The following is a 27,370-nucleotide window of genomic DNA, read 5'->3' as shown; positions in this document are numbered from 1 at the left end:
GATAGCATTTAGAGTGCATTGGTGTCTTCCTGGAATTCAGGATTTGGCAATTCACAGAACTGCCAGGTGGTCTCTCATCTAGAACCAGGCCTGCTTAGCTTCAGCAGGATTGCTCTATCACATGCCCTCAGACCACAGCCATCTCCCATAACTTGTTGGGAGGAGAACCAACGAGTTGTATTTTTATGCCTTAACATGGCAGCCTTCTCACCCCTCTGTCTCTACGGGATAGATGCAGCTGAAGTCATTGGCTTGCTGTAGGTGTTGGAACTGCCTTGAGAGAAAGGTTCAAGGCTGGTCCTGAATCAACCCAGTATTCCTGTCTGGAACAGTAGAGCCTGTGAGCATCAGTTCTAAGTTTGCTAGAGTGTAAAGGGATGAGACACACGGCTTGCACTCCTCACCTGGCATCTTGATTATAAATTTGAAATAGAAGGCTTTCGTATTCTTGAGACTCCTCCCCTAGCCTTCTTATTCTCCTCCAACATTAGCTATGATAACATACATGCCCATGGATGGAGGCCCTCACAGTCAGGGATAAGTTCGCTGAGGCCTTTATACTAAATGCTAAAGACTTGTAAGACTCCCCAAGGGCATATTCACACTTATGGTCAGTTGGTGCTTCTGGTGTCTCACCATCCTTACCCAAAAGAGCATCTGAAAGAATGGCTACAGAAGGTACATCAACCAATGGAACCTGTAAGAGATCCCATGACACTGTTGGGTGAAGGACTTCCGACACTTAACCTCTGCTTACTAAAGTGAAGGGCTTCTGGGGAGGCAAGAATTTTCTTTTTTGGCTCCCTTTGGCTTAACTGTGGATTTGCCTTCTTCCTTGGTCAGACTAATATGTTCAACAGCTCTAGAACAAGAGTGACCTTAGCCAATAGGTTCTGGCAATCATGCTGAGAGATGATTGGTTATTCAAGAACTGCTATCTCTTCTTCAGATATCTCTCCTCCTACCTGCCCAATGAGGGCTAGAAAACCATAATTCCATTGTCCAGCAATCACACTCCTGTTTGTAGGAATGTTCCCTAAGATTGCATGGCAGTACAGACTTCTGCTGCCTTGCAGGTTGCAGCCTGGCTCCATATCTCAACTGGGGCCTAGAGGTCCCATTGTCCCGACAGAAGGGCAAAGAGGGTGGAGCAGGGGAAGGGAGGAATGTGAGACTGAGATCTGTTCTACTTGTGCCCTATAGAAGATGCTGGTGCTGTAATGCCTGCCATAGCAATGTAGATTCCCTCGCCTTGCTCTCCAGAGCCACCAGGCTATATGCAGCTCGGGATAGTCGCTGAGGTGCTGTGAAGTCCCTGAGATCTCAAGCTCCCTACTATGTGTGCCTCCTGTGCCTCTGGAAGACATCCCATCAGTGATCCAGTGCTATTCTGCTCTCCCTCATTGTGGGGATTTTCCTGTTTTTTTAAAAATCCTCTTCCTCCCTGTCTAGACCATGCTGGCACTTGGCATGACATCCTGCATCACTCTTCCCCAGCCCAGGGTTCCTACAGTATATCCTGCCTCCTTGACTGATTGGTGGGAATCTCCCATGCTAAGACACACTCCCCCTCAGAGTGAGAAAATGCTGTTCTGTTTGAAAACTTGCCGGAGTAGCAACATTCACTTCCTTCATTTTACTAGACTACTGCTTTGCACTGGAGGTACAGGAGCAGAAAGTCTAATTATGAGTAGTGCCAAAGAGGAAGTTCTATATACAGGCATTAAGAAATGTTAACAGTGTTAAGGGAAGTGCAAATGAAGCTTATTTTATGCAAATTCTTTTCTTCAGCTGTAAAAAGAACATAATCAAATAATGGAATACATACTGTGCTTGGCTTATTTATAGATTGAAAGGGGGGAGGTAAGAACAGACACACAACATTAAATATGCAGTAAGAATACATACAATAAATGCAAAAAAATTGCCTAATTTTTTCACAGACATTCATACATACAATAATGCAACAGAACTTGCAGGTTTTCTACAGGTAAAAAAGGGAAGAAGGACCACCAAAGGACTACCCTAGTTTGACCATCAAAAAGGTTGTGCTAGAAATCATGGAACTGATATTTAAGGAAGGGAATTGGGCAAGACTGGGTGAAAGAGATGTCTGGGTTCAGTTCACTGTCTGAGCCATGGTTTACTGTGATGTCTGAACTGACAAACCATGGTTTGCAGCTGGTCAACTGTCGGCTGATGCCACCATGGGTTGGGCTGTGTTCTCCCTGCTCCCCCGCCTTCTCCCTCAGCTGCCCCCCCCACCCTGGAATGCTCTCCAGGTTTCTTCCTGTTATCTCTCCTGTGGCTTTGAAGTCATGCTCGGCCATGCCGCTTCTTCCCGCTGAGAGCCGAGGGCCGTTTTCTTTTGAGTTTGCTTGCTCGCTCCTGCTTATTGGTCTGCGTCCATCAGGAGGACCTGTATGAACTGGGTATGATAGTCCATATTCCCGCCTAACCCCCCATTCCTGACACAAAGCGTGTCGTATGATGACCTGAGTACCTTTCTCAATAAACTGCACCTTTATCAAGGAACATTGTTGAGCATGACTGACTTGGGACTCTGACAAACTAAAATCGGGAAGAAAAACCTTCTGAACTTGATTTGCATCCCACAATTTGTACCAACTATTGTTTGGCATGACTCGTGAACTGATAAAAACTGGAGTGCTCAGCAGATAGAAAAAGAAAGGAAGATTAAAGGTTTATCAGTATATTTGGAAGCACTAACTGTGATGTGCGTTCTAACTATGGTTAGCCCAATGCTTAGCGCAGCATGATGTCCAATATGGCCACAAAGTGCTTGCCAGCCTGTTACTTGAAATACTATGTCACCAGCATTTCAGCCACAAGGCTACAGTGAACATACTTCCTGGGGAGCGGTGGGGGCACTGGCAATTTTATGACAATTTTTTTTAAAGCCAGGGTGAATTTTATCGAACACACCTTCAGATCTTCCCCATCTGAATTAAAGAAACACAAGCTTCAAGAGTTTGATTTGTACGACCTTTCAATAATATACCTTACTGTTTTGCCAACAACTGCCTGGGTCAGACTTTGGATACCAGTTTTTAAAAGCCTCATTTTAAATGAATAGCCAAGCACATAAAGACTTCAGTCACAACAACAAAGAGTTCTGTCGGTCTTGTTGCACCTTAAAGACTAGTTTGTTAGACTTTAACTAACATGCATATCCCTCTGGAATTTATCTTTCCATAGTTTAATGCCCCTGGCAGAACCGGAGATATTTAACGTAAGCGGTAAATAAAAATTATAGTGTAACACACTGCAGTGACAAACTACATATTGCTTATTGATAAATGGATTTAATACAGTTGGAAATGCAAAGATCCACCATGAATCTTTGAGATGGAAAGGTTGGCCAACTGTAATGAATTACATTAAACCCACAATCTTACAGAAGAGTCCCAGTACACCATAACTGCATAGCAGCTGAACAACTCCAAAAGATTTTAGAGCACTGAGACTGACTGACAGCCTAGGGATATAGGTCAGTGATACTCATTTTATATTGCATAAATACATCTACAAAAAATTAAGTGGTTTGCTGAAGGCGGTGCTGGCAGGAGTTGCACTGAAACCAGCCCATTCCTGAAATCAGCAACAGCCAGTGTGATCCACAAAAACATCATCTGATGCGAGAGATGCAGGTTCAAACTCCACCTGAACCACAAATGGCCTTGTACAGTGCACCTTTAACCTTACTTTAGCAACCAAAAAAGTGGAACAGCAGTGATCTAACCCTCAGAGAGTTTGCAAAGTGCCTTATTCTAAATGCTACATAATATGATTGTGGAAGGCAAGGGTGGTGGTACAGAGAAAAAAGATCTGTTTAACAAGAGCCTAGACTATAATATATTTTAGGGTTTTAACTAGTGGAGATATACAATTCCTGAATAGGCTCACAAGACCAGCTGATGGGGGGGGAGAGCAAAGGAGAGCCAGTTTCATATAGTGGTTTAGAGTACAGACTCTAATATGGGTTTGATTCCTCACTCCTCCACTTGCAGCTGCTGGTGTGACCTTGGGTCAGTCATAAGTTCTTTCAGAGCTGTTCTCTCAAGGGCAGTTCTCAAGAGAGCTCTCTCAGCCTCACCTACCTCACAGGGTGTCTGTTGTGGGGAGGGGAAGCGAAAGGGATTGTAAACTGCTCTGAGACTCCTTCAGGCAGTAAAGGGCGGGGCATAAATCCAGTCTCCTCTTCTTCTCTTCAAAGAATTACAGTGGCATTAAGACAAGAGTTGTATGTATTTATTTATGAAGAATACTATTAATTCTTGTCTGATGCTTCATGTGTAGCTCATTGAGGACTGGCAGATTCCATGTTCCTAAGTCTTCTCAATTATACACATGCAACTGCATGCACACATTTCTTCTAAGGTACCAGAAACTAACCCTACTGCAACTCAGAACAAGATTTTTGGTGGCATTTAGATATGCCCAGTGAAAGTGATCCTCGATGACGCATCTGAACATGGGGATGTACCCACAGTCTGGAATGATACTCGTAAGAAATTCCACCTTCCTCCAAGGTCAAGTTGCTGCTACTCTGGTGAATTTTTGCTTTCCCTATACTATAGAGGCTGGTCTTATTTCAGCGAGACACCTCAAGCTCAAGTCATGGGATAAGAGGATGGGTTCTCTTATGGACTGAAAATTGGTGAAATGACAGGAAGCAAAGAGCAGGAATAAATGGACAGTTCTCACAATAGTGAGAAGTAAGCAGTGGGGTCCCACAAGGATCAGTATTGAGGTCAGTACTATTTAGTTTGTTCATAAATGATCTGGAACTAGGAGTGAGTAGTGTAGTGGCCAAGTCTGCAGATCACACAAAATTATTCAGGATAATGAAAACCAAGGATGAATGAAGACCTCCAGGAGGATCTCCATAAATTGGGTGAATGGACAACAATGTGGTAGATGAAGTTCAATGTTGGTAATCGTAAGGTGAGGCACAATGGGACAAAAAATTCCCAGCTACAGGTATAGACTAATGGGTCTGAACTTGCTGAGACTGACAGGGAAAACAATCCTGGGGTCACAGAATCACAGAGTTGGAAGGGGCCATACAACCCCCTGCTCAATGCAGGATCAGCTTAGAGCATCCCTGACAAGGGTTTGTCGAGATGCTGCTTAAAGACTGCCAGGGAGGGGAAGCTCACCACCTCCCTAGGCAGCTGATTCCACTGTTGCACAACTCTTATTGTAAAAAAGCTTTTCCTAATATCTAGCTGGTACCTTCCTGCCCTTAATTTAAACCCATTATTGTGAGGAACAGCTCCCTGCTCGTCTCAAATACTTAAAGAGAACAATCATGTCCCCTCTCAACCTCCTCTTCTCCAGACTAAACATTCCCAAGTCCCTCAGCCTTTCCTCATAGGTCTCCAGGCCACTGATCATCCTTGTCGCTCTCCTCTGCACCCGCTCCATTCTGTCCACATCCTTTTTGAAGTAACGCCTCCAGAACTGCACAGGACACTCCAGGAGCAGCCTAACCAATGCTGTGTACAGCAGTACTATAACCAGTGTTCCCTCTAAGCTGAGTTGTTGTGAGCTAGCTCACAGTTTTTTAGCCTCCGGCTCACACATTTTTTTCTTCGCTCAGGAAGGAGGGCTCCAGAGCAAACTAATTTATGCAGTGGCCAAATCGTTGGCTCACAAATTTAATGCCAGTAGCTCACAAAGTGGAATTTTTGCTCACAAGACTTCACGGCTTAGAGGGAACATTGACTATAACATATTGTGATTTGGATGTTATACCTCTGTTGATACACCCCAAGATTGCATTAGCCTTTTTTTTTTTTGTCACTGCAACACACTGGCTGCTCACGTTTAACTTACGGTCTACCCATACCCCAAGATCTTGTTCACACACACTGCTACTCAGAAGTGTATCCTCCATCCAGTATGCATGTTCCTAATTTTTTTTTTACCCAAATTAAGAACTCTGCGCTTATCCTTGCTAACTTGTATCTTGTTCACATCTGCCCACTTTTCCAGTGTTCAGATCTCATGAAATTCTATCTCTATCTTCTGGTGTGTTTGCTGCTCCTCCCAATTTGGTGTCACCTGCAAATTTAATGAGTAGCCCCTCCACACCCCTATCCAGATCATTTATGAACATATTGAAAAGTACCCGGCTCAGAACTGAGCCTTGTGGCACCCCACTGGACACCTCCCTCCATTCAGATGAAATGCCATTGATAACTACTCTTTGAGTGCAGTTCTCCAGCCAGTTCCCTATCCACCTAACTATACTAGAGCCCAGACCACAGTCCTCTAGTTTACCCATCAGAATATCACGGGAAACCCTGTCAAAAGCTTTACTGAAATCCAGGTAAACAACATCAACAGCATTCCCTCAATCCAGTATGCTCATCATTCAATTAAAAAAGATATCTTTTATGGGAAGAATAGCTGCAGTAAAAATGAATATTTTACCAAGACTTATCTTTTGATTCTAAACTATTCCAATCTTAAAAAATCAACAGTATTTTAAGGACATGGACAAACTTATAAGACATTTTATATGGCAAGGGAAGAGACCTAGAATAAAGATGAAAACACTTTAAGATGAGAAAGAAAGAGCAGATTGGTCTCTATATTATAAAGCGGCATCTTTGACATGGGTGAGACAGTGGATCATATTGGAAAATTCAAGACTCTTGAAACTAGAAGGACATGGCCTATTGCTTGGTTGGCGTGCTTTTGTATGGTATAGCAGAGATAACTCACATAAGTGTTTTAAACAACATATTCTTAGAAGCTCATTGTTGAAAACATGGGAAGAAACAAAAAAGTTTTACTATACTAAAATTCCAAAATGGGTTTCACCACTTGAAGCTTTCACGAATCCCAGATTATTTATAAGACATCCAATGTGGAGGTATGAGGATTTGTTAGATAATAAAAGTAACTTAAATCCTCAGGACATTGTTCAAAAATAAGATACTGAATTGAGTTGGTGGGAAAGAGACCAACAAGAATCCAGATATGTTAAGGATAAACGAACGGGTTTTCATGAAAAGGTTACGGAACTGGATAAAATATTGTTGTATACTGATGAAAAACTTATTTAAAAAACTGTATGTAAGATTATTAGAAATTAAAACACAAGATGAGGTGGTTAAATGTGCAATAATTAGATGGGCACAAAACTTATGACATAATATTGAATTAGATCAATGGTCTAAAATATGGAAAACAAATATAAAATATACCAAAGCAATTTCATATAAAGAAAATATATATACAATGTTTTATAGATGGTATATGATGACACCAGACAAATTAGCGGAATTCTTTCCTAATATGTCAAATGATTGCTAGAACTGTAAACAGAATGTTGGGGTTTTTTTCATATATGGTAGACATGCGATAAAAGCAAAAAATATTGGATTTGGATACATGACATGTTACAAAAAATACTAGAAACAGATATACCCTTTGTATCAGAATTGTTTTTATTGAATATAATACCAGAAAGCTTTAAAAAACAGATGTCTACATGTTGTAACTACTGCTAGAATTCTCTATGCTAAATATTGGAGAAAAGAAGAAACACCTTCAAAAGAAGAAATAATTTATAAACTTTTAGAAAAGGCTGAGATAGACAAATTGACTCTTCCCTTACAAGGCAAGAGTGAAGATATCTTTGAAAAAACATGGTCAAGACTTTATAAATGGATTGAATGGTACCTTAAGTGACAGTTGTTATAACCATTAAATTATATATAGAAATAGTAACAGAAATAGAAACTTTAACTATGATATATGCATATATAATATATTAGCATAGGTTCAGAAATAATTGATGTACAAAAAGAAAATCTTAAGCACTAATGGAATGTACTCCTGATTACTGTTTTTGTGTCTTGCTTGTTTGTTTTTTTGTGTTGGTGTTGATGTTGATATTATGTGTTGGAAAATAAAATTATTTAAACAAAAAAAAAAGGAAATGCGGTTGGTCTGGCAGGACCTGTTCAGGACAAATCTGTGCTGACTTCCCTGGATCACCAAGTTGTCATGGTAGATAGCGCAATGAAAGTGTCAACCCAGTGTGCTGCAGTGATGAAAAAGGCAAACTCTATGTTCAGGATTATTAGGAAAAGGATTGGATATAAAATGGTCAATATTATAATGTCCCTGTACAGATCAGTGGTGTGAACTCATTTGGAATACTGTGTACAGTTCTGGATACCGTATCTCAAAAAGGACATCACAGATTGGGGGAAAGTACAGAAGAAGGTTATGGGGTTGAAGCACCTTCCCCATGAGAAAAGGCTGAAGAATCTGGGACTTTTCAGTTCAGAAAAGAGATGACTAAGAGGGAACATGATAGAGGTTTATAGAATTATGCCTGCATGGGGAGAGTTGACAAAGACAATTTTTTCTCCCTCTCCCCAAATACTAGAACTCAAGGACATCCAATAGAGCTGATGGGCACTAGATTCAGGATGAGCAAAAAGAAATGCTTCTTCACACAGCAAGTGATTAAAATGTGGAATTTGCTGCCAAAGGACGTAGTGATGGCTACAGACATAGTTTTAAAAGGGGACTAGACAGATCCATGGAGGATAGGTCTATCAGTGGCTACTAGTTATGATTAAAGGGAACTTCCAAATTCAGAGGCAGTAAACCTCTGAATACCAGTTCCAAAAGGCAATATCAGGGGAAGGCCTCAGCCTCTACGCCCTGTTGTTGGTCCTCCAGAGAAGCTGGTTAGTCACTGTATGAGACAGGATGCTGGACTAGATGGACCACTGGTCTGATCCAGCAGGGCTCTTCTTATGTTCTTAAGCTATTTGCCAGTAAGGATCTGTTCTGCAGACTACCAGGACAGTGTTTGTACAACATTATAACCAATATTTGTATTTTTTAAAAAACAGTCCTAAACTATCAATTGCAATAATTGACCTTGGAGGTAGCAGTGTCTGCTCAATTCATATGTAACTTCATCTTGTAAAACTGGTTACTGAACAGGTACATAAATGCAGGCTGAATTGTTGCCAAAATCCACTCATGAAACACTCAAAACCTGAACCCATATACCATACCAAGTTGTAAATTTTTGCCAGGCAATATCTATCAACCTGGAATCCCCATGAGGGGGCATGTGAGTACCACTGTACAAACTGTGAAAGCCAAATTAGGTATGCCCAACTCCCTCGACTTTCACTCAGTCTTGAGTCAACAATAAGCCTGCATCAGATCCAAAGGTACAGTTGGACATGCATATAAATAGGAAGGGGAAGTGATGGTAACGAATGTTCTTACACCAAAGAGATTAAACTGTTACATTTATAAATTTTCAATGAAACCACTGATTTAAGTGAATGTAACGATGTAACAACCATTCCCCAAAGACCAGTGAATAGTTTATGTCAAATTTTAAGTTACAGCAGAAATCACATTGTGAAAACAGACGAGTTTTGTCAGGTTTTGTAACAGATGGACTACTTTTAAGCCATCCACTAAGACTTCCTCAACCCACCCTCCCCCAAATTTCTTCATTTCAGAGAAGTCCAAGTCCAGTTGCAGAACACATGCTTTGCATGGAGAAGGTCTCAGATTCAATCCCAGGCTTAATCTTTAATTAAAGGATCTCTGGTAGCAGAAATGGGAAGTCCTCTGCCTATGGCCTTGAGGAGCCACAACCATAGCAGATATTACTGGGTTAGATAATTTGACACCAGTTAGGAGTCATAACTACACAGGATACACAAAAGAAGTTCATACCTTGGCATACAAGATCTCTCATCAGTGTTAACAGCACCTGCTAGACGTCTTCCCAATGTCTCTCTAAGGTACTGAGGAAAAAAGGAAACTGAAGTTAAATATTTTTAAACATTGTGAGGTGTCTGGCTCCCATACCAATAAAAAAGCAGTAAAAATAGGCCACCTAGACATGGTACAGGTATCTACATGCTTTGAAGACTCTTCCCAAGTATCCAGAAAAATATGGTTTTGTAAATTGACCAGAAGAAAAGAACCCCACAAAAATGGCCTGATGAGAAATGAATGTGTTCCAGAAGGATGGAATATTAAAAGCAGCTCGGGTTAGTTAATGGAAGGGGTGGGGGCAGAATTGTTTTGCTTATACTCTTTATTCAAGTGCACCTCCAAGCCCCTCATACCTCTGTTCCATGGTCCTGAGCAAAATCTGCTGGGCCCAATTAACATGTAGTTTGGCTCTTAGGGAATCTGGGGATGGGGGAGATTTTGGGGAGGGCAGAATTTCCACAATGGTTCCCCTCCTCCCACTGCCATGATTCCTTGTGGGCCCTCAGCTTGTTTCAGGATATTTAACAATTTATTTTTGAAAGATGTTAAACATAATGAGTGAGGGGAAAATCTTTTTAAATTAAGTATTAGATATATAATCTCATTGAAGAACCCTCAAAGATGCTTCACTCTCTCTGCTAAAGAAATAATTTATTCCCTGTCTTCATCCTCACTAAAGTACTATGATCAGAGGTAGTTATTAAAGTACTATGATCAGAGGTAACTGAGTTCATCTTTTCAACACATGGCTTGACAAATCCCAGGTGCCAAGTTGCCATGGCACCAAGAAATTTCACTGAGATGCCTAGTATTTTCAGCAATGATTTTATTGTAGCATCTCATGGCATTGCTTAGTATAAGTACAAATTTTATTTATCATTTTGCACTATACTATTTTGTTGTATGACAAAAAATGAACTTGCATGAAATTCTTATCATTGCATTTTTACATTTAAACTCATTGAAGCTCAATAAACTCAGAGAAGCTCAATAGATTTTTTGCTTCTGTGTTCACTGTGGAAAGTGAGGGGGCATGTGCCCATGCTACAGTCACTATTTTCAGGAAGATAGATCAAGGTGGGTAGCTGTGTTAGTCTCTCTGCATCAGCATAAAAGATCAAGAGTCCAGTAACTCCTTAAAGACTAACAAAATCTGTAGCAGGGTATGAGCACTTATTCTTTTCTATTTTCAGGAAGGAAGTCTGAAGAACTGAGTCAAATTGGGGTGACAAGAGATGAAGTTCTACACCTAATGGGGAAATTAAAAACCAATGTCTCTAAATCTTGACGGCATACACCCTAAAGTTAACAGGGAACTCAAATGTGAGATAGTTGATCTACTAACCCATATATGTAACTGTATAGGTATTTATCCCACCCAAGCTGCCACCATGTACAGGTCTTTGCCCTGTACAGGATTAAGCCCCTCACGCCAGTCCAGGGATGAGAGGTAATCCTGTACCTTTTGCAGTACATTAAACAACAACCCACGAGATGGTCTAAACCCACTCTGGTTTCAAAACAATATGCCACCAGAACCTCTACATTCGGCCCCCCCCCCAACCTGAGATTAGAGGTTCAAACTCTCAGTTGGTATCTGGAACTTAACACCTTAGCAACTCATTCCCAGAGATGCACACTTTTTACTTTCCAATAGTAGTGTATATGGTGAGCGTTTAGGCCACAAGATTTAGCCTTGGAATTCAGGTACAACATCAAAGATAATTTTAACAATCAGGAATCTTTATTTAGTACAGAGCTTAGCACAGACTACCAGAGTTTACCAAAATAACAAGTCTAAGGCGATTTGTCTTAACTACACAGTAAAAGATACATATTTACCAAGTTGAGGAATATCCAAACAGTCCAAGGGATTTTGAAGGCAAAATCCATCTTTGCTCAACCATATGGTCCAATTCACAAAGCCAGTCCTTTGTCTCTTTAAAGGACAGCATTTCCAGGTGCAATAAACAAGCACAGAGCAGGAACAGAGAGCAAGAACAGAGAAGAGCAAGAAGCTCTTTTCCATAGGGATTGAACAATTATACCCCAATTCCAGTCACAAATTAGATGTGGCTATTAGCCAATTGCAAGTGGGCATGGGTGTGCCCAATTGTTGGTTGTCATGGCTGCAACATAGGATTGGCTAGAAGTTTGGAGACCATGCCTGCAGTCACATGACCCCAAACTCCAGCTTCTCCATTGCTGACGTGACTTTTTGCATGTGAGGCAGAGCCAGACCCCATCAGGTCTGCCTCTTCCCTTAGAGGTGTGAAAGAATGTGTGGTTATATGGCATGGTTACAAAGTTTCTCTGGCCAAATGGACAGGCCATTTGGCTTCAACAGGAAACAAGACACAGCATGTTATCAGAAAGACATCACAGGAGAAGGCATGGATTTTTATAAATCAATATTTCTATACAGTAACCTATCACTAAATTCAGCTGCTGTACCAGAAGACTGGAGAGTACCAAATGAAAAACAATTTTTAAAAGGGGAGCCAGAGGGAACCAAGAAATTATAGGCCAGTCAGCCTAACATCTGACCCAGGCAAATGAGTAGAAACTGAAATCAAAGATAGAATTATTAAGTACACAGAGGAACAAAGCCTGCTGAGGGAAAATAAGCATGGCTTCTGCAAAGGGAAGTCCTGCCTCACCAAAGTTTTGGGGTTCTCTGAGAAAGTGAACAAGCATCTAGACAATGGTGACCTAGCAGACTTGGACTTTCAAAGGAATTTTGACGAAGACACCTGAATAAACTTAGCAGTCATGGGATAAGAGGATGGGTTCTCTAATGGATTAAAAACTGGTTAAATGACAAGAAGCAAAGAGTAGGAACAAATGGACAGTTCCCACAATGGAGGGAAGTAAGCAGTGGGGTCCCACAAATATTGGTATTGGGGTTGATACTATCTATTCTGTTCATAAATGAACTGGAACTAGGAGTGAGTAGTATAGTGGCCAAGTTTGAAGATGACACAAAATTATTCAGGATGTTGAAAACCAAGGCTGACTGTGAAGAGCTCCAAGAGGACCTCCACAAATTGAGTAAGTGGGTGACAATGTGGCAAATGAAGTTCAATGTTGGTAACTGCAAGATGATGCACACTGGGACAAAAAAAAACAACCCTCAATTTATATAGGCTAATGAGGTTTGAACTTGCTGACACTGGGTGAAAAAAAGATTTTGGGGCTCCAAGAGTCAATTGAATGGAGCTTGTGGGAATTATGAGAAATTGGGAAGAAGTCAGGTTAGGGTTAGAGATTTACTTATTAAAAAAATTATACCCCACCTTTCCTCATGGTTCAAAGCAACAGGGTAGATTTTCATTGTTGTGATGCCAACCAAGGCTACCCCTGTTTTTTATATATACTACAACACTTTTGACAAACGTTTTAATAAAATTAAAGGAAACTGTGAAGATGTTAGGATTAGGTTTTGTGGTAGCAATAATTCAAAAAACATGGTCATTTGAATACAAAGCCCCAAATGGTTGAAAAATCAGGCTGGCTCCTAATTTTTTTGAAAATCTTATCACTAAACAAGAGAAAGCATCTGGAAATAGGAGGTGATTGCTGCAACAAGACTCAAAAGCACTACATCAATACACAGTTCTCTTAAAGAACGTGTCCAATCCCTCTGAACACAAACCATTGCCAACAGGACATTTACATGCCAGCCTATAAGAGTTTAAGGAGTTCATATTTCCTAGATTCAGAAGTATTTCAAATGTATCCACACTTCCAAGACCATGACGCAGAACACCACAGCCAGTTTAAATCATCTGATGCCATCTGCAGAAGCCTACTCCCACTGCACATTCTTACATTACATTATGCTACAGGACAACATTGTTCTAAAACTGTCAGGCTGTAAGGCATAGCTAATCCTAAAAAGAGATGGGATTTTTGCATACACTTTGTTTTTGTTCTACTTCTCAGGTACACAAGGGCCACATCCTCCTCATTGTAGCCTATCTTTCCAGACACAAACCAAATACACTAAGCCAGAGAAAAACCAAGCACTGGGCTGAAAGAAATGCACAACAACAGCTCAGTGGAGCATCTATTCACAGCATAGCTGATGAGAGCTTTGATGCTAATTCCAGAACTGCTTACAGAAAGGAGCCGCTACTCTATGGTGCCTTTTGAGGCAAAACAGGCCCATGAGCTGTGCCTTTAATTTAGATTCCCTTCAGATTCTTGCCACTGTAGCAAACTGCTTTATACAAGAACTGTTCCCTCACTATAGCTTTTTCTTCAGGCAAGCAGATGCATTTGAGTTTAATACAGAAAAACCCCAGAGAAACTAGATCTTAGTGGATATGCAAAAAGTATCAGTGCTCAAATTAGGATATTGGTGAATCTGCCGCTGAAGTTAGAGAACGTGGCAGGTCTTAGTGCTTCTTCAAAGGAACCACCACCTTCCATGTCTCAGCAGGTTCACACATCCATGAATGCCCAGATGAGACAGTCTGGTAAGTGACTTGTTGCCAAGAGTTAAAAGTCAACACTAGTATGGGGAAACAATTGCTACCAATACAGAATCACAAAGATTATTTATAAATACAACAGTTATTCTAACCTTACCAAATATCCATATGCCTAAAGGACCCTTCCTGGGTTTGTTTTAAGCCTTCTTGAAATAATACACCTCCTCTTCCAAGAACACAGCTATGGTCAAGACCTAAACATAAGCATAGTTCAACACATGCTCTCACAAGCTGCCTACTATTGGCTCATGTAGAAGTCCCAATGAAGCAGAAGTTTGGAAGCTGCAGTCCTCCTTTGAGCAGTATACATTCTACTTCTACAGACCAACTGGTACATGAAAGACCCTGTAATAGTAGCTGTGGCTGGCCCCATTGTGGCACATTATTTGTTCACCGGGGGGGGGGCAGTCCTTTGCTATGAAATAAATTGGATAAATATTGGAACAAGATAATACTGCCTATTCTACACTTCTCCTCTGTGGGATCAACATGGGTCAAACTTCAGATTGTTAGGCAATTCTAATATTTGCATGACCCATCAGATGCTGTCACCTATCAACGTGTCAGATTCCCAGGTTCTATCCTAACACCAAAATTAAATCACCAACAAGCAGCAAGCTGGGGGGGGGGGGTCATCTTGAATTGAAACCATGCTGATTCCACAAAATGAGTCACCTAGGCTAGGCAATGTATCTTCTTTCAAGATAGCGTTTCACCTTTTCCATGTCTCAACCACCACCATCCCATGTCCAAAATTCAATTTCCATGAATGCTTGTTGCAATGAAAGCAAACTGACAGGATATGCAATGCTTTTGGCTTATGAACTAGGGCATATTAACACTGGAAGACAGGAAGCAAGTTCACCCATCACCACCATGATGAAGCTTGTATCAGCTGCCACCTCCTGCGGCAGTGAATTCCATGTGTTAATCACTCTTTGGGTGAAGAAGTACTTCCTTTTATCTGTTCTAACCCAACTGCTCAGCAATTTCATGGAGTGCCCATGAGTTCTTGTATTGTGAGAAAGGGAGAAAAGTACTTCTTTCTCTACCTGCTCTATCCCATGCATAATCTTATAAACATCGATCATGTCACCCCTCAGCCATCGTTTCTCCAAGCTAAAGAGCCCCAAGTGCTTTAACCTATCTTCATAGGGAAAGTGTTCTAACCCTTTTATCATTCTAGCTGCCCTTTTCTGCACTTTTTCCAATTTTTGAGGTGTGGTGACCAGAACTGTACACAGTATTCCAAATGAGGTCGCACCATTGATTTATACAGGGGCATTGTGATACTGGCTGATTTGTTTTCAATTCCCTTCCTAATAATCCCCCAGCATAGCGTTAGCCTTTTTTATTGCAGTTGCACACTGTCTAGACATTTTCATTGAGTTATCTACTACGACTCCAAGATCTCTCGCCCACTCGCCCATCCTTGACAGATCCCTTTAGAGTGCCTCACAATCCTCCCTGGTTCTCACCACCTTGAACAACTTTGTGTCATCTGCAAATTTAGCCACTTCACTGCTTACTCCCAAGTCCAAATCATTAATAAACAAGTTAAAAAGCATCGGACAAAGTACTGATCCCTTACCACCCTCCACTGAGAAAATTTCCCATTTATGATTATGATCTTATGATCCTCTTTACAAAGCCTTGGAACTCAATTTCAATAAGAGTGCCAGTCAAGAGATTCTTAACACTAGTAAACCTTAATGCTTGCACTATCATTCAGCACTAGATAAAACTGGAAAAGTAAATAATTTGTGATATATATCTCTAGGAAATTAGCTAAAGTGATTTTTAGACAGTAAAAAAACCCTGGAAATTCAAGAACTGCAAAAGATGCTTACAGGTACTACAGCTGTACTTCAACTGAGCAACTTGGCAAGGAGACAGTAGAAATAAAGCAGAAAATGTAGTGGAAAAGCATACTGTATTTATTAAAAATATTGAAAACAGCTTACAAATTTTTTAAAAAGTAACACCAGACTACCAAGAATATAACCATCAGATTTAAAATGTTACACAGACTTTAAATTAAAATCTCATACTCAGTCAAGTAAGCAAAACAATCACACATCGTTTTAAAATGCTTTAAAGGATCTCAAAAGCCTGCCAAAAAAATGTCATGGATAAGAGGGCACTAGGGGCAGTCTTTCAGATAACATCTTTCTGTATGTTTTAAACAAAATAAAAAGCACAGCTGCTCCCTTTAAAAGACACAAAAGGGTCAAGATTGAGGCCCATATGTAAAAATAGTCGCTACTCTCTTTTCCAAGATGACCATTACAAGATGAATGTCTAAACGGAGTACCTACTCCGAGTCCCGCACTATTCAGTGAAGGAAGCATCCATACTTTCTGCCTTTTCTAGTACTTAAATTTTCCCTCTAGTCAGACAGCTCTGTCTTTCTCTTCCACAACAGCATCGTTTTCCTTCTACCAGCAGTAGCACTGCTACAGCCCTCATTCAGTTTCCAGAAGGCACAGCTACTTTATTGTGCTCACTCGTTCATCATCAAGGACCAAGTTGGCAATGATGTAGGCTCCCCCCCTCCCATCAAAGTCTCAAGATTAGTCTGCAAAACATTTACATAAAACTGTACACACTGTACATACAGTACTATACAAGAACATTCCTTCGAGTCTACAGCCACATTTTGTACTTCCATTTTAGCTCTGACAGGCCTCTTTTCCTTTATAAAGAGAAGATTTAAGCAGAACAACAAACATACCTGTTGTTCATCAAGGACCTACAGCCTTCTCTCCTACTCCACTAAGCTAACACCTACCTTGATACTTCCCTTACTATTCATATGAAAATTGATTATAATACCTCTTGATTTTTGTCACAACTAAGGGCAAAACTAGGTAATTTAAAAAATGAGTGGCTGAACCTAAAGAGCCCCATGTTTTACACCCATTCACTCTTTAAAAAGGGGGGGGGAAGTGTGTAGACTTTCCAATTTCCCGGGGGGGGGGGGGGGGGGCTGGGCCCGGGGCTGGCATTGCTTTGCTAGGAGCAAGGGTAGCTCCCGGGGGAGGCTGAGCACCTTCCTGAAAATTTCGGCGGGGGCTGACGCCCCACCGCCCCCACGAAGATTACGCCTATGGGGGAAACTATCAACTATCACCAAACTAAGCTTGCCTGCCACTGCTCCACTACAATACCTTGCACTTGTGGTGACAAGGAACCAAAGCATGGTGATACCACACCAGACATTATCGCTTGCTAGACATTATGAGGGAAGAAAAAAGGTGGATAGTTATCTGCTATGGCATACAGGCATGTACTGCAATGTTTAACTCCACCCAAATGCTGTGAAATGGGTTTAGCAGGTTTTTGACAATTCACAGAATTCACACTTCAGGTAAGTGCACTGCCACAATACAGCTAATGCAAACAAGTCTAAAGGCCACTTCCTGAAAAAATATATTATGCTACACCAGCTTTTAATTCAGCATTTGCAAAGATGTAGCTTTAAAAAAGACTACCATCCTTAACCTTTCTGGTAATGGCTGCTCAATGCAGAATTTTAAGATTACAGAAGTCAAACATTATTTAGAAGAAATAAACCCAGCCACTTACATTTAACCAGGTAGATAAATAACTACACTGTGTTCCCCATTTTCTCTAGTACACATTATTCCCTGTCAGCTCCCCAACCCATCTTGTATTTCCTTTCATATAACAGAAAATTTATTAAAATAGAGAAAGTTAAAATGACATGCAGAAAGTTCTTTCAGATCAGATAGACCTATAAAGGGCATGAAGCTTGACTGAAGTAACCCTGCCAACAGTCAAGAAAATGCCAGAATTTTCACTTGATAATTTATTCTTAAAGCTGCAGCTGGCAGAGTTACTGTTTGGGGAAATGTATGCAATTAAAAAGAAAACAGGTTGGTAGATTTTCATAAACTCTGGTTGGCAACTGAAGTATTTTGCATCATCGCTTTCATTTTGACTAGCATATTTGGATGGAGTGGGCAGAAGGATCAGGAAGTCATGTGTATTAGATTTAAATGTTTTCATTCTGTATGGATGTTTTTTCTAGTTTTCTGGGGAAAGCGTGAAATTCTCTGATTCTGCTCATTTCTTAAATAACAAGAAAAAGGGGGGTAAAGACTGACTCACAGAATTGCTGAAGCACTTTTTTTTTTTAAGCATCATAATTGGGAAGCACTTTTTATGGGATTCTGTTATGAAGACTTTTATTAAGACTGAACCAGGAGGCCAAAAACAAAGACATACATTTAAAAACCCAAATACCTGCAACACCTGACATTTGAAAAACTCAGTTGTTTATAGGCACATTGAGAAAGTCAAAGACTGTCTACCACTGCTATAAACCTTGTTATATTCCTTATACAGATTCAAAGACAGAGGCCTACAAGCAAGTTGCTAAGGATTTTAGAGGATATTAGTGACAGCCTTGATGGGAGCTTAGCTAGTCTGGGTGTTTTGGACTTGTTATGGTAGTGACACTCCCTTCTGGTTATAGACTTCATACACAAAATTCTACTAAAAATAGGCTTCATTGTTCTAGAAAGTAGGAAAACTATATGCTACAATAGTCGCATGAAATCGTTTCATGAACACATCACACCGCCATGAAAAGCCTCAGCAACAACCGCTGATGTGAAAAGGATCCACTGATCTCTCGGCACTAAGCACCATTTTTTTTCATCTGAATGTTTATATGTGAAATATTACCACTGATTAGTTTCCAAGTTGTATTTTTGGAGTGACTGTGAAGTGATCATAGTACTGTGCTGACCTGGAAAACTAAGAGCAAAGCAATGGCAGCAAACAGCACAGGCTTTAAAGAGCTGAGGCAGCCTTAAAAGGGCATCACTGCAGTGGTGTCGGCCCAATTCTCCACACAGATACCCATCTCAAAGGCCACTGCCACTTGCCCCCATACAATGAGCAAGTTGTATTGCTGCCATAGCTAAAGTTACAAGTTCTACATCACAATTTCAAGAATAATTACGAATTTAGCAACAAGGGTCCCTGCCACATGGGACAGCTGAAACGCGGCTAATCAGAGCCGCACCAAACTTGAGATGCCGCAGCGGGATCCCACGGATCCCCTCAGCCGCGGCTCATCACTCCCCGGCATGATCAGATGCCGGGGAGCAAGAGTCCGATGGGAGGGGGAGGCTGCCGAACTGCGCATGCTCGAGCATGCGCAGTCCGGCTGGGGGGCGGGAAGTGGCGGGGGCAGGCCCGTTGCCGTGGGATCACGCCCATTTGCCCCGCGCCCGTTCCGTCTCCCTCCCGGCCCAAAACGCCTCGTATGAACAGGGCCAAGGTAGTTCTAAGTGCCTGATGTTACACAATTGCTTCCACACAGTTCCACCTTGGCTCTCAGACTGAAGCAGGGTTTTCATCTTAAAAGCAGAAAAAAGGAAGGGATCGGCAGCTATTAAGGTCCCTGGAATACTATTTTATCTCTTGAGTAGACTCTTGAGAAGAAGCTAACTGTACAAATATAATGGAGGCAGGAAGGGGTGCTGACAGCACAGATAGGGTCACACCATATTGATTGTAAGGCACCCTCTACCCTAACTCAATCAAAGGAAATCAAAGCCAGGCAGAGCTCAGTCTGAATGTACTGCAAGCTACTCTGATCCCTTAATATGAATCCTCCAACAATCATCATATGAAAACCTCTTCAAAATCAACACACTCCATAGTTCTGGGGTCATTCTGTGCATTTATTTCTCAGTCCAAGGTCCACAAGGCAGTTAACAATAACATCAAAATACAATAAAGGTAACTAATACAATGAACCATATCAAAACATAGCCAAACACAGCCTACAGAAAACAAAACTAGAATCGTCTCAACAGCATAATCCTTACAAGAAATAGGATTACTAGAGGAAAATGTTCAAAGAAGATAATGCATGAAGTTCTCTTATGGTGGCAGAATCAGATAAATTAAAGCAAGAAGGTATTTCCCTATTTGTTCTAGAATCAGAAGTAGCTGAACAATCAGATTTCCTCTACACCATGGCCCAGGTCACACTTCAGTACTACATATAGGCAATGGGGCTGAGAGCAGGTTATCAGATTTACACATCTTCCTGCTACACGCAGGGCCTTCAGTGTGAAGCAGTTTCTCATACAAGGGTCTTTGTTCACACTGAAACACTGAGCCTAAACACAGCTGAAATTCCAGGAGGCAAAGCAGTCCTACAAGCTGTTAAGGACTGGCCAATATGCAGACATCAAGTGGAATAGTTCAAAGCTGTGTAGTAAGCAACTTCCACAATTAGTTCCACCATGTACCCAAGGTATGACAAACAAGTCCTCACACAAAAGTCAACTCTAGTACACAGTAATTATGAGTCATAAAATACAGCCATGGTGATATTTTATCACCCCAGTGCTCTGAAGTCAAAGGCATGTTAAAGAGTCCCAGTATAAAACATCTCCTAATAGTATTGAAGTTTTATACCTCCCCAGCCAAAAAAAGCTAGAAAAAAATGGAAGTAAACAAGTCAGTCCAAACCACCAAGAGTCTTGTGGTAACATAAAGGCCACGTCTGCAGTGCACTCCAAAACAGGGTTACATTCTTCTAAGTCCACTGAAGTCAACAGAGTTTCAAAGGGTGTAACTGTACTTCAGGATGACACTGTTATCAATGCATAAAAGTCGATGAGCCAGAACTCACCTTATCTGGTGTGGGATCCTAACCTTCAGTTAACAGAGATAGACAGACAAACACACCAGGGTGGATCCTACCAGTATCCTATTACTCCACTGAGCAATACTTATTGTGTTAAAATATACCCCACCTTTCCTTTTTTGCTCAAGTTTGAACATTTCCTCCAATTTAAGAAGGTATCTTCCAAAGTAAGTGTCTCTTCTGTTGGAGGAAGACCCAATTAACATTGGAGGAAGCCTCCTTGAAGGATGGTTGGATTTATCACAATATTACTACTAAATGAGGCCAGAATACCGAGCAATGCAAAAGGTACAATACAATGCAGAACTTAGGTGAAAACAAGCCCCAGTCAAAACAGTAAGCAATCTCATTTGAGTGGGAGTAGATTACTCCTACTGGTGGTAAATTGGCAAATCAAGATGAGCTAGTTACTCCCAGATCAAGTCTGACAGTATCATAAGTGTATACAAATTCTCATTCAGCAGGTACACATCAATTAAAATTAACCCCTTCTGGCAAAACTCCTGGTTCTCAAGAGACAGAAAATTATGGAATCTGGAGCACTTCAACAGGAAAGCAAGTTTCACAGCTATAAACCAATCCAGATGTCCATGAGGCTCCACACATAGATAAGCCCAGGCATCAATATCAGCTAAAAATGCTTTGCATGGCCAATGTGGGGCAGCAATCTTATCTTGAAGGTACTAGTGAGGCAACATGTCAAGGCACCTACATGACAAAAACAAACCATCCTATATATTACAAAAGAAGATCCACAGGAGTACCAACCAAACCAACCAGAAGGTTTATTTCACTTCAGTATTCAAAATTGTTCATAACTTTTTTATGCTATATTAATTTGTTGGTCCAATCTATTATTAAATTCTTCATTCTCGTTATTCTCATAGCCTCCATTCAGATGAGAAAAACTCTTTTTGATCTACCAAACAGGATCCACCAAGCATGACAGCAAAAGTCGTCCACATTCTGCATTGTAAACAAGCTTTCCACCATTTCATTACTTTGCCTTTGGGAGTAAAATATCACTATATTACAAAAACATCACTTACGCAGAAGCAAATTTGATGTAGTTGTTCCTTGAGCCAATGTGACGAGTCAGTATGAGCCAGATTACTGCTCAGAAATCTAAAACATTTCAGAGGGGCAACCCTGTCAGTCTGTTGTAGCCAAAACAGATTATACTGGCAAACAAAAAAGGCATTTATTAGAAAAGAGGCCAGATGACCCAACCAGCTATATACTACATTACAAGAGCACAGATCAAAACAAGAACCAGTCAAACAATCCAAACAAAGTGGCTGTGAACCACTCCCAATCAGTGTTTCCTCTAAGCTGAGTTAGTGTGAGCTAGCTCAGTTTTTTAGCCTCTTGGCTCACACATTTTTGTCTTAGCTCAGGAAGGATGGCTCCAGAACAAACTAATTTATGCAGTAACCAAATTGCTTGCTCACAACTTTAATACCAGTAGCTCACAAAGCAGAATTTTTGTCCACAAGACTCCACAGCTTAGAGGGAGCATTGCTCCCAATTGCTGATGAAAACATGAACAGGACAATTACTTTCTGTAGTGAGTTAGCCATTCTCAGTTATTAGTTAATCCAAGCTTGATAGCATCTTCTATTTACCACCCAAGATCCACAAAAGTAGAAATTCTGGACATACCACAGTCTGCGGAAATTATTCTCTTTACAAGGGTGTCTAGCTGTGTGGGACATATGCTCAGACCTTATGCTGCACACAGCCCTAGTTATTTGCCAGACCACACAGACTTCCTGATGAAGCTACAATGCTAGGATGATCTTCCAGGAAACACCATCCTGGCCACCATGGATGTGGAATTTCCATTCATCACCATTCTACATGAAGATGGACTACAAGCCATTAGAAATACTGTCCATAATGGTGTAACAGCACACCATTGCTGAGCTTTGAGATTTTGTCCTCGCAGCTATTTCAGATTTAGGACACTCTGGATCTTCAGATCATTGCACATGAGCTTGCATGGCCCCAGAGAATTCCAATATATTTATCATAGGTTTTGAACAGGGGCCAGAAAAATTCTATCTTGCTGCACTAAAAAAAAAAGTTATTTATCCACGATGACAAACTGCTTGTACTTGCAGAGTTGCTATCTCATCTCAAACCAACACCTTCTCCAGACATGCCACAGTAGGTGATGCAAGATCAGCCAAAAGAAAATAGGGAGGTGGAAGATATTATGCTCAAAATAAACAGTTGTACAATTGTCAGAGCTATCATCATCCAGGAACTCAAAATAGTTTCCTTCTGATGGAATGTTTGAGGAGATAATGCTTGAGAAGCCCAATGATGTTAAGTCTACCTAGGAAGACATTTCACAGTGAGGGAGTCTGCCATGGAGACAGGCTGCAGCAGACCATTGTACCACCTCAGAATGAGTTGTGGGTTGCATGTCTGACTGCTTCCCCCCCACACACACACACACTTCAGACACAGATATGAGAGAAAGCTGTTATGCTAACCTTTACCATGATGGGCTTACTTTGCATCCGTAAGGAGACTCGGACATGGAGAAGCTTCTGAATACATTACATGCAGATCTAAACCAGTATAACCCCATGACAAAGCACATGATTTCCTTCATCTAAAAGGAATGCATCACCTTACAGCAAGAGAGAGCTAAAAATTGGAGGTTGAATAGAAATGTACATCTGCTTAAACCAACTTAATAAAACCTTATCTCTAAATAATAATAAAGTACCAGCACTAAATCAGAAGATAAGTGTACTGTTGAAACTTATGAACAGACTTTCTAGTGTTACAAATATTTTATTTAGTTCATTTTTATTCTGCCCTTCCACCACAGACCTTAGAGTGTTATATCCAGCAAGAGCCTCAAACACACACACACACACACACACACTTCCCTAACAATGGAGATATCTATACTCTACCAAAAACACTACTACATACCACACAATATAAGCAGGGATGCTTAGTGATATGGTGGGAGGAGGAAGAATGGGGGGGGGGAACCTACCATTGTAAAAATCAGCCCAACACCCTGTGGCAGAAGCCCCCTAATGCACATTCTGATAATGTCAATTCCCCAATCAACATTTGAGTGAACAGGCTAAAGAAAAGAAAGGGAAGAGGGGGGAGGAATGGCTATATATGTAACTAGCCTGATACCCGTGCTTCACTATGGTATTTAAGTTCTGTAAATCCAGTTATAATACTGATGATGTGAAGTTTGAAATGTAACATTTGTTGTAGGAATTCTAATGGAGAAGATTGTAGTGTAAAAAATGAAGTGAGACATACGTACTGTTTTTTCCTCCCTCTATTCAGGAGTCTTGAATTGCTGATTTCTGTAACTGTCCTCAACTGTCTGCAGTCCCTTTTAAGTGCGTTATTACCTCAGAACACTGAGATCCACAGCTGAATAATCAGAAGGAGGTGGGTGCAAGCAGGCAGGTTTTACCTCAGAACTCTGAGCTACACAGTTGACCAATGTGGGGGGGGGGAGGCAGCAGCCTGCCAGGCAGATGGAAAACAATTGGGGGCACACATTTTGTCCCTTTTTTACCCACTTAGGGGTCGTGTTTCTCAGAAATCTCTTTGTAGTGGGGGCTGACGTCATGGTAGGAATGCACTCCCCTTATTTTGGGTTTCTTGGTGCATGGGTTTGGCCTGGGCATTTGTTTTTTGAGTGCAGGGCATACCTTTTTTTTTTTTTTTTACAAAAATGCTTCTCATTTATGTTACATTTAAGAAGTGGGACATATACATATTCAAAACAACATCTGAGCAATCAGATATTAAGCAAGTTCATATGAACCAATTTTCCAGAACCCACATTGTGAGAAGTTACATAACCTGGTACAGGAAACCACTTTTCTACAAAGTTGAGATATATTTTCATAGTGGGTGGGAGTGTGGCTAAAGGGAGGCCTCCCTGATGGATTAAAGTACCTTGGCCCTGCTGCTGCACCTGACAAACATCCGCCTGTCTGGTATAAGGGGGAGATTGTGTTCAAAGGCATCAGGGAGGCTGGGCCAGCAGCAGCGCTAAGGCAATCCTGCCTTAGCCTCCCTGATGGCTTTAAGGACTCCACACCCCTTCCAACCCTTGACAGGCAGTTGTCTGTCAGGTGTAGGAGGGGTAGCATGTCTGAAGGCATTGGGGAGGCTGGACCAGCAGGACTGCTAAGGTGATGCTGCTTGGGAACCTTCCCTGATGGCTTTCAATGTTCTTCCCCTGCTCCTGCACCTGACAACCACCCGTCAGTTGGAGGAAGAGTGGGTGGGAGTGTATCTAAAGCCTTTGAAGAGGCTGGCCCAGCAGCACTGCTAAGGTGTTTCTGCTTGGGCAGCCTGCCTGATAGATAAAAATGCCCTGGCCCTGCTCCTACACCTGACAGACACCTGCCTGTCTGACACCTGCCTGTCTGGAGTTGGGGAGAGTGTATTTCAAGGCATCGAGGAGGCTGGGCCAGCAGCAGCACTAAGGCAATCCTGCTGAGCAAGCCTCCCCTACGACTGTAAGCATCCCACTCCCTCTCCTACACCTGACAGGCAAGCCATTGTGGAGGTTGAGCCAGCAGGATTGCTAAGGCATTACTGCTGGGGTGGGCTCCCTGATGGCTTTAAACACCCTGCACCCACTGCTACTTACACTATATTTACATAACGATTTTCAAATGCCAGGCACAGGAGCGTGAAAGGAGAAGCACTGCCTGGCAATTGTATACTTACTAGATACTTTTCATGAGCTACTAAACTTAACCCCTGTCATTTGAAGACTGTTTTTAAAATCATGTTGGCATGAATAGGTTAACACAATCGCAGAATGAAAATCTAGTGGGAAAAGTAATCTAAAGAGGGAGCTTGTCAGATTATTTTTTGCTTTGTCAATATTTTATTCGGGGGGGGGAAATTCCCCCATGAATGAGCTGCCAATATTAAATCGACAAAATTTTAGTCAGCAATAGTGAGTCATATGCAAAAAAAGTTTAATTTTCTAAAAGAAAACATCTGAGGATGGAAGAAACAGCTCATACTTTAACTCCCACTTATTGAATGGATCTTTTAAACTTGCTTTTGCATTAACCAGATAAGATAGACAAACCAGAGCAGGAAATGCCAATACTAATGTTTTTCTAGGCCTTCACGTACATATACAATGTACAACTTTACAATTCAGCTGCATCTAAATATAATGAAAAACAAAGATGACTATATATTGTTTGTCAATTAGAATAATCCAGACTCCTGAACAAAAACCTAGATTTTTTTTTACACACACAAATTGAAAATTTCAAATCCCATCATCATACTCCTAATTCTTTCTTGTCCAACTGATGTTTCTTTTTATACTGTACATTAAAGCTCCAATTATGAACTGAAGTAACCTTAAAACTAAATTTGGATTGTTCAGAAACAGAAGGGAATACAGCTTATTTTTCTGTACTCTTCTACCTTTAAAAAAAAAAAGTATGAACAAGCCTCACATGCAACCATGCTCTGTCAACTGAAATGCACAAAACTGTCTAGTTCAATCTCTAAGAATCTATAGGACTTTGATAACCCATCCAAATTTAAATTAAGAAAACTAAGTGGGGCCAGAGTCAGGAAATTCCAAGAACTGAGAAAGCGCACAAGGCTGGCTAGAAACAGTCAGACACAGGAGGCAGGAAAATAAGTGGAATTTGTGATGACCAGGCAGGAAAATGATTCGAGTTCTTGGTAGCAAACACATCTACTGAGCACTGGGGGGGGGGGAGAGATAACTTCCTGCAAGCACTTGGGCAGGAAAGGGAAGTCATATGCATCCCCAATGCAGGCTGCCAACCACATACAACCAGTGCTGCTCAGAAAAACATACCATATATGTATGGTAGGTTACTATAGATGTTTGTCTAAACCTTGGCCTCTGCAGTACTGAAAAAAATCTGGTACATATGTAGCCCCCAAAAGATTAGGGATACTGTGACTTTTGTCACAAAGACTTCAATTGTTGAACTTACTGTATTTGAAGGTGGCAACCAGATGAGTGCTGATCATTCAGTCTATTCAGTTCCTGCCAGGCAGCCACCAACACCTGCTGGACTGGTTTGTATTGGATTTCCCCAAAACTGTGCATGTGCAGAGACACTGCCAATTCTAACTGATCAGCAGCCATTAGTTCCACTAAGGACTACATATATAAACAGTGAAGGGTAGGATTTGACTGAAACACAACATTCATTGATCACTGATTTGTGAATGGTTTAATGATTTGTCTTCTTAAACAACTGCCTGCTCAGCAGAGCACTTATACAACAAGAGTGTGGCGGGGCAGCAGAACTCAATCAGGCTGTGTGAGGACGCACATGCACGGAAAGCCAATTGC

General features: G+C 41.2%; 1 protein-coding gene across 1 annotated transcript in view; it reads right to left on the bottom strand.

The window, feature by feature from the left end:
- Positions 1–27,370, bottom strand: part of RAP1A (RAP1A, member of RAS oncogene family) — a 141,526-nt gene that overhangs the window by 59,755 nt on the left and 54,401 nt on the right. The window contains exon 2 of the mRNA XM_015413398.1: positions 9,760–9,830. The gene's annotated coding sequence lies outside the window, so the exon portion shown is untranslated. The remainder of the gene's footprint in view (positions 1–9,759; positions 9,831–27,370) is intronic.

Source organism: Gekko japonicus, unplaced genomic scaffold (assembly GCF_001447785.1).
Source record: "Gekko japonicus isolate JY-2015 unplaced genomic scaffold, Gekko_japonicus_V1.1 scaffold1043, whole genome shotgun sequence".
Classification (NCBI taxonomy): domain Eukaryota; kingdom Metazoa; phylum Chordata; class Lepidosauria; order Squamata; family Gekkonidae; genus Gekko; species Gekko japonicus.
Note: the sequence above shows the minus strand (reverse complement) of the source record. Positions and strands in the feature narration are given on the sequence as shown.